The sequence below is a fragment of the Gossypium arboreum genome, chromosome 3 (genome assembly GCF_025698485.1).
Source record: "Gossypium arboreum isolate Shixiya-1 chromosome 3, ASM2569848v2, whole genome shotgun sequence".
In the NCBI taxonomy this organism is placed as follows: domain Eukaryota; kingdom Viridiplantae; phylum Streptophyta; class Magnoliopsida; order Malvales; family Malvaceae; genus Gossypium; species Gossypium arboreum.
The window spans coordinates 130628353-130636181 of NC_069072.1; the positions used below are offsets into that span (position 1 = coordinate 130628353).

The 7829-nt window shown below is 37.3% G+C and overlaps 1 non-coding gene across 1 annotated transcript; it reads left to right on the forward strand.

The window, feature by feature from the left end:
* The first annotated feature begins 4525 nt into the window (after positions 1-4525).
* On the forward strand, positions 4526-4632 carry LOC128290743 (small nucleolar RNA R71). Its single transcript, XR_008280530.1, has one exon. It is a non-coding gene; the product is annotated as a small nucleolar RNA R71 (small nucleolar RNA).
* Positions 4633-7829: the final 3197 nt, after the last annotated feature.

Below are 7829 nucleotides of genomic sequence, written 5' to 3' on the forward strand. Positions count from 1 at the left end.
TATTTATTTAGATCCAGAAGATTCAAATACGAAGCTAGATCGAGGAAAGGAAAAAGTTCGGGATTAATAGATTTTTACTGTTTACAAACAAGTATCAAGGTAAGTTCGTGTAACGTGAATTATATTCTTAAATGCTTGAGATTGTATGTTATTGATGTGAATATGATTTGAATGTTCATTATATGGAAATTTATGAAACATTGATATATTTGATAAAATGGGAAGAAATCCCGTTTGAATGAAAGGAAAATTCGATGGATCTCTGAAAAGGAATTGACGGTAAAAAGGATCTAGCCCGGACGGGTGATCCTATCTTGATATAGCCCTCCCGAAGAATATGTGTAAAATGGATTTAGCCGGATGGGTAATCCGAATTAGGGTCTCAATTTAGCTTTGGACTGGTAATTGGATCCAAGCTCATTAGAGTAATTGTCGTTGCGAGGATTTAGCCTAGACGGTAATCCCGACAATACTCTATGAGTTTATATTGCGAGGATTTAGCTCGACCGTAATCCCGCCGCAAGGTTGAGGTTCATGAGTGTGCTCTCTGAAATGGAAATGTGCACACATGAATATGAATTGACGGACCGGAATTGTACACTAAAAGTGTACCTCTGAAAATCCATCGAAATTCCAATAAATTCAACGGGATAAATATGAAAATAATAAGGAATGAAAATCATGGTATTGATGAGTACATCAATCATGGTATATATATATATATATAATATTGATACATGGAAATTATTGTACTAACTTGAATGTTGAGTTTGTGCATATTAGGGTAATAATGCATTGAATGGATATATGAATGTTTATTATATTGTATTGAAAATATTAGGTAAGTATAATTCTTGTTACATGAGCTTACTAAGCACAAAGTGCTTACCCGCTTCCTTTTTCCCTGTTTTGTAGTGTTAAGAGCTCGGAGGTCGGATTTGGTGGAGACACATCACATCATCAACCTCGGGATTTCGGTATATAAAGAAACTTTATTTTGGAAATCAATGGCATGTATAAGCTAACAAAGTAAATGTTAACGTGAAATGAATGTAAAGTTAGCCATTAGTATGGTTAACAAACCAGTTATAGATATGTGATGACGTTATCTTATATAAATGCATGAATCTATCATGAAAATATGTTGAATTGAAAAAAAAATTAATTCAGAACTCCTAGAATGCCTCGTACCTATTCCCAAGAATGAATACGGGTAGGGGTATTACAGTACCCAAAGTATCTGGAAAAGTTCTTCCTTGGGCCCATAGGGAAACTGTAGGAGGGGGTGACGAATTTCTGCGGTTGGACCTGCAGAAGATGACACTCCTTTCCGTTTCTTGGAAGCAGGGACAGTAGCCTTTTTACCACGTGAAGATGACATGGTATCTGCGATTAGAATCATCAAGTTATCTTGTTGAGTGGTCAAAGTAAAACGAAAGACAAATCTTAAAAATCATAATTTCAAGCCTCAACTACTAAAACTAACTAAAAACGATAAGTTCAATAGTATACTTTTGTGGCACTAGCATGCTGATATAAGTAAAATGGCAAAGAATGGAATGCACATTACTGTATGAATGAATAAAAATGTCAATACAAAAGGCATGATTATTTCAACTGTCCTAACCATGGATATTCATTTCTAACTAATTAAATGGAGTAGATAAATCATGTAATGAGTAGGAATTTGAACATGAAAAAGATGATGACTTGTATCATAAATGAAATTTGTGTGACAGAGAGATAAAAATGACATGAAAAATATAGACTACTAAGATAAATAGCATTATAAATTAGTATAATTAAAGGGAAAAGAGTAAACAAACGCTAGAAATGGGAGAATGGACATAAAAAATAAAGTTGGAGGCGGCGCACAGGCGTGGTAAGGAGGCCATGTGAACTTGCAATGGCTAGGTTTAGGGTTTTTGAATGGGGAAGAAAGTGAATAGTGCAAGGTATTTATAGATTTTGGGCCACACGACCATGACACACACCCGTGTTACCCAATTTATGCCCGTGTGTTTTGCGTTTTTCCTATTTGGGCGCTTCTAAAATTCGCCCTACGCTCGAGTACCTCGGGCGTGTGGGTTCACACGGCCGTGTCGCACGATCGTGTCTAGCTTCATTCACTTCTCCCACGCCTGTGTGTGCACGCCCCACGCCCGTGTTAATTTTACAGGTTCGACCACGGGTGTTAGACACGAGCGTGTCGCACGCACGCCCGTGCTAGTTTTTCAGTTTCAACAATGGGTCTTCCACACGGGCATGTCACACGCCCGTGTAGTTTTGGCAGGCTCGACCACGACCATGTCGCACGGCCATGGCGTTTTATCATAGCCCGTGTTTGGAGAATTCCTTGCCCTGTTTTCACACGGCCATAAGCACGCCCGTGTGCTTGGCCGTGTCTCTGTGGAAAACCTGTATTCAAGAGCTCCGTTAGTAAGTTAGGTGTTGAAGACTAAATTTTAAATGAAGTTAATACAGTTAGTGCTCGGGTTGCCTCCCGAGAAATGCTTATTTATAGTCTAAGCTCGACTTACCTCTCCGTTGAATGATCATGGTGGTTCGAGGAGTTTATACTCCTCATTCTTGCTATCAATCTTAAAATAAGGTTTTAAACGGGTGTTGTTTACTTTAAAAGTGCCAAACTTGGGATGATTCACCTCCACCGTATCGAATAGAAAAATGCTGAGTACCGTAAGAGGGATTTCTTCATTCGGTGTGGTAATGACAATGTGGGGATCTGCGGCATCTAATAAGACTTCATCTCCAACTGTAAGTTGATTTGGAGAGGTATCAAGCTTGTTCTGGTGTAGTTTCGGTTTATCGTGTGTTCTCAATTTATGTGTTCACCATTCATCTAACTCCTCTATGTGCAACCTTCATTCTTGAGGAATAGATCCTTTACTTTTATTTGAGAGTGGCTCATGTACTTCCTTCAGAATTATCTCCTGTAAAGTGGGTTGTATCCTGTGGTCAGCTTTAATAGAATAGTTTAGACGATCACTTCAATTTTCGATGTGTTGTCAGAATTGCGAGCTTGAAGGGTGAGTATTTTGTCTCCTACGCAAAGCGTGAGCTCACCTGTGCCAACATCAATAATTGTTTTAGCAGTTGCTAAAAAGGGCCTTCCTAGAATTAAAGGGGTGTTGCTATCTTCCTCTATGTCTAAAACAATGAAGTCAACAGGAAATATAAATTTATTGATTTTGACTAGCACATCTTCAATAATACCCCTAGGAAATCTTATAGTTTTATCTGCTAGTTGAATGCTCATCCTAGTCTGTATGGGTTTCCCCAGACCTAGTTGCTTAAACATTTTATAAGGCATGACGTTGATACTAGCCCCTAAATCAGCTAATGTATTATTAACATCTAAACTACCAATTAAGTCAGGAATCGTAAAACTCCCTGGATCATTTAGTTTGTTCGAAGCTTATTTTTCAGAATAGCTGAGCACACTGCGTTTAGTTCCATATACGACGCATCGTCCAACTTTCGCTTATTTGCTAAAAGATCTTTTAAAAATTTCATTGCGTTTAGTATCTGCGATAGGGCTTCAATAAACGGTAAGTTAATATGTAATTTTTTTAAGATTTTATGGAATTTACCAAATTGTTCATCTGAGCGGTCTTTCCTTGTCGCGTTGGGGTATGGCACATGAGGTTCATATTCAACATTCACTGTTTTGTTTTTATTGTTATCTACTTCACCTTGACCTTTGCTTACCACAATTTCTTGCCTCAGTTTTGGTTCAGGCTCAACAACTCCTTCTTCATCTTGAATATTAATTGCGTTGAGCTGTTCCCTTGGTTTGGGTTCAGTATTACTTGGTAAGCTACCTTGTGGTCGTTCGGAGATTAATTTGGAAAGCTGGCCTATCTGAGTTTCGAGCTATTGGATCGACGCTTGTTGATTTTTAAGTGCTGTCTCGGTGTTCTGAAAATGAGTTTCGGACACTGATATAAACTTTAAGAGCATCTCTTCAAGGTTCGGCTTTTCCTGTTGGTAGGGTGGTTGTTGGTAGCCTAAAGGTGGTTATGGTCTTTGATTTCCTTGACCACTCCACGAGAAATTGGGATGGTTCCTCCAACTTGCATTGTAAGTGTTACTATATAAATTGTTTTGAGGTTGAGGATTATTACCCATGTAGTTTAATTGCTCGTTATCCATGTTGTGGCCATAAGGTTGGTATTCCGAATGGCTTGTTACACCTCCACTTGCTTCGCACTGCATTACTGGGTGAACCTGTGAAGAACTAAGAAAACCATCAAAAATTTTATTTAAGAGTTCTACCTGATTAGAGAGAATGGTGACCGAATCGATGTTATAAACACTGGCTATTTCCGTTGGCTTTGTCCTCATGACTTACCACTGATAGTTATTCGGTGACATCTCCTCAATAAACTCATAGGCATCTTTAGGTGTTTTATTATTGATGGTTCCGCCAGCAGCTGCGTCAACCATTTGTCGAGTCGAAGGATTTAGACCATTGTGGAATATTTGTACTTGGAGCCAAAGCGGTAACCCATGGTAAGGGCACCTTCTCAAAAGGTCATTGTATCTCTCCCATGCATCGTAGAGTGTTTCTAAATCCATCTGCACAAAAGAAGAGATATCATTACGTAATTTAGCCGTTTTAGCCGGCGAAAAATATTTTAGTAAAAATTTTTCAGTCATTTGTTCCCAAGTAGTAATTGACCCTCGTGGTAACGAGTTCAACCACTGTTTAGCTTTGTTCCTTAATGAAAAAGGGAATAACCGAAGATGAATGGCATCACCAGAAACACTATTAATTTTAAATGTATCGCATAGTTCTAAGAAGTTGGCTAAATGAGCGTTGGGATCCTCATCCTACAAACCATCAATTTGAACAAATTGCTGTATCATTTGAATAGTGTTAGGTTTTAATTCAAAAGTATTTGCAGCTACAGCAAGTCTAACTATGCTCGATTCAGTTCCTATTAAAGAAGGTTTAGCATAATCATACATAGTACGTGGAGCAGGATTTTGATTAACCGCAATTGCAGGAGGTAGCTGATTGCCTTGGTTTTCAGCCATCTTTTTGGTTGGGGGTTAAGTATCATCTTCTTGCTCATTCTTTGTGTATCATAAGCTTCGCCTTATTTCTCTTTGATTTCTGCGAACTGTACGATCGATTTCTTCGTCAAAAAGTAATGGTCCTGACGGGTTTCTTCTAGTCATAAACTATAAAAACCTGCCAAAAGAAGGAAAAAGTAAATTAATAAAAAATAATAATAATAAAATTAAATTAAATTGTAAGAAAAATAAATGGCTAAAGTAATAAAAATTGAGCGTTCCTAATATCTTAGTTTCCCGGCAACGACGCCAAAAACTTAATCGCGTGATTTCGTGATAGGTTTTAAATATTTATAATTACTCGTTCTTGAACTAACTATTATCGCGATGTAGGCAAGTGTACCTATCGAACAGTAGTATAGTTTTAGCAAGACCGGATTGTCGAACCCAAAGGAACTAAAAGTACTAGTAATGACTGTCTTTTTATTATCTAGCCTAAGAATAAAGAGGTTTTTGTTTTAACTAACTAATTATCTAAACTAAAAACGCACAGAGAATAGAATTGGGGAATTGCTTCTGGGAAAACCGATTGAATGAAGACAATACCTAAGGAAAAATTCACCTAGATTATACTTGTTATTCTGGCTCCGAATCAAACGATTTATTCATTTAACTTGTTCCGTAGAGATCCTTAAGTTATGTTATTATCCCTATTCAAGACTAATAACGTCTAATCCCTTAGATTGAATAATCGAGACTTTTCTCTAATTAACACTCTAGGGTTGCATTAACTCGATCTATGGATCCCCTTATTAGGTTTCACCCTAATCCGGTAAAATCTTGTCACCCTATGTCTAGGCGCGCAATCAACTCCGCTTAATTATGACAAATGTACTCTTAGACAAGGTCTATTCCTCCTCTGAATAAGAGCTTATCTTGAATCAGTATCCTGGGATATCAAAACAAGATTTAAGAACACATAATTAAGAACAAGTTAAATATTTATCATATGATTCAAAAAATAATAACAAGATTCGTCTTAGGTTTCATTCCCCTTAGGTATTTAGGGGATTTAGCTCATAACTAAATAAGAAAACATCTCAGAATAATAAAGAATACAAAACATAAAGAAAACCCAAAACTCCTGAAGGGGAATTAAGGAGAGATCTTCAGTCTTGATGATGAATCCGGCTTCTGAGATGAATCAATCGGCTTTCTTGGAGTAATTCCTTACCCCCTCCTCCCTCCTCCTTTTCTTCCTCCTCTAGGGTGTATTTATAGGCTTTGGAATGCCTAAAAGTCCTCAAAATTAGCCTTTTCTGAATTGGACTCAACTTGGACTCGGCAGGGACATGCCCGTGTGACACGCCCGTGTGCGATTACTTCAGGCCGTGCTCGAGCCTGCCAAATTGACACGGCTATGTGGTCTACCCGTGTGAGGAGGTCCAGGCCGTGTTGATTTCGTACTTTGGTCTATTTTCTCCGTTTTTGGCCCGTTTCTCGTTCCTTTCGCTTTCCTATGCTCTTCTAAGTGTAAAACATGAAATTAAAGCATTAGGAGCATCGAATTCACCAATTCTAATGGAAAATCATCCATAAAATGCGTTAAACATGGGGTAAAATATGTATAAATTACGATTTATCAGCCGTGTCAAATCTGTAGAGTATACTGACTTTAATTCAAAGGGTACCCCAAGGGACACACGACCGTGTAGCATGACCATGTGTCGTACACGGCTGAGACACACGCCCGTGTCTCTGCCCGTTTGGACAAATATAGGCCATTTGCAAAGCCAATTTGCCACTTTTTTTCTCATGTTCACCTAGCCATCAAAATAGTATCAATTCATCACATATATAGGCAGCCAAAACATACCAAATCACATATAATTCATGTCATTTCACAATCAACCATTTCACTATTTAAATTCTCAAACACAATCATGCCAAAACAATCAAACTTGCATAACTTCTAAATGCATTTCATCATCATCATCATCTTATCACCTATTTCAAACCACAAGATTTACCATTTTAACATCCCATAATCAAGCCATCACATAAGCATTATATACATCATATAATTTACTTATTAAACACATCATTTAGGCCACTTAAATGACCAAATACATACCAATAATTACAACCAAAAGTAAGCCAGATCTTATGGCTTAAATCATAATTCAAAACATATCATCAATTCACTAGCCTATACATGCCATATACCATATTTACAAGCATCCAAAAGTACCAACAAGATGATCGATAGTGTGATGATGTATTCCTGATGATCCACGAGTCCGAGCTAGCTTGGATACTCTATAAAACAAAGACAAATAACCAACAGTAACCTTCATAGCTTAGTAAGTTCGTACCAACAATACTCAACAGTTCATAAAAATACAAATCATCAATTAATAAACACTTAGTAGTTCTTATATCATCATTCAATTATAATTTATGATCATTTATTGTGCATATACAAATTCATCAGCTTCATACACATAGTATCAACTACCACATAGGTATAGTACGTACTTGTACTTTCCCGTATTTATTTATCTCATTCTCACCTCTTTGTTCAATACATTAAATCGTTCGGAAATCATTCAATACTTTAAGAACTTGCACACTCAGTGCATAAATGTTTAGCCCAAGCTACAACGATATCACACATTGAATGCCATCACATTAAACTGAAGATATCTCGGTATCGCACACTTAGTGCCACATAAAGCCGAAACAATTCCAATTCGAGCATTAAGTGTTGTATATAGTCGAAGCTATCT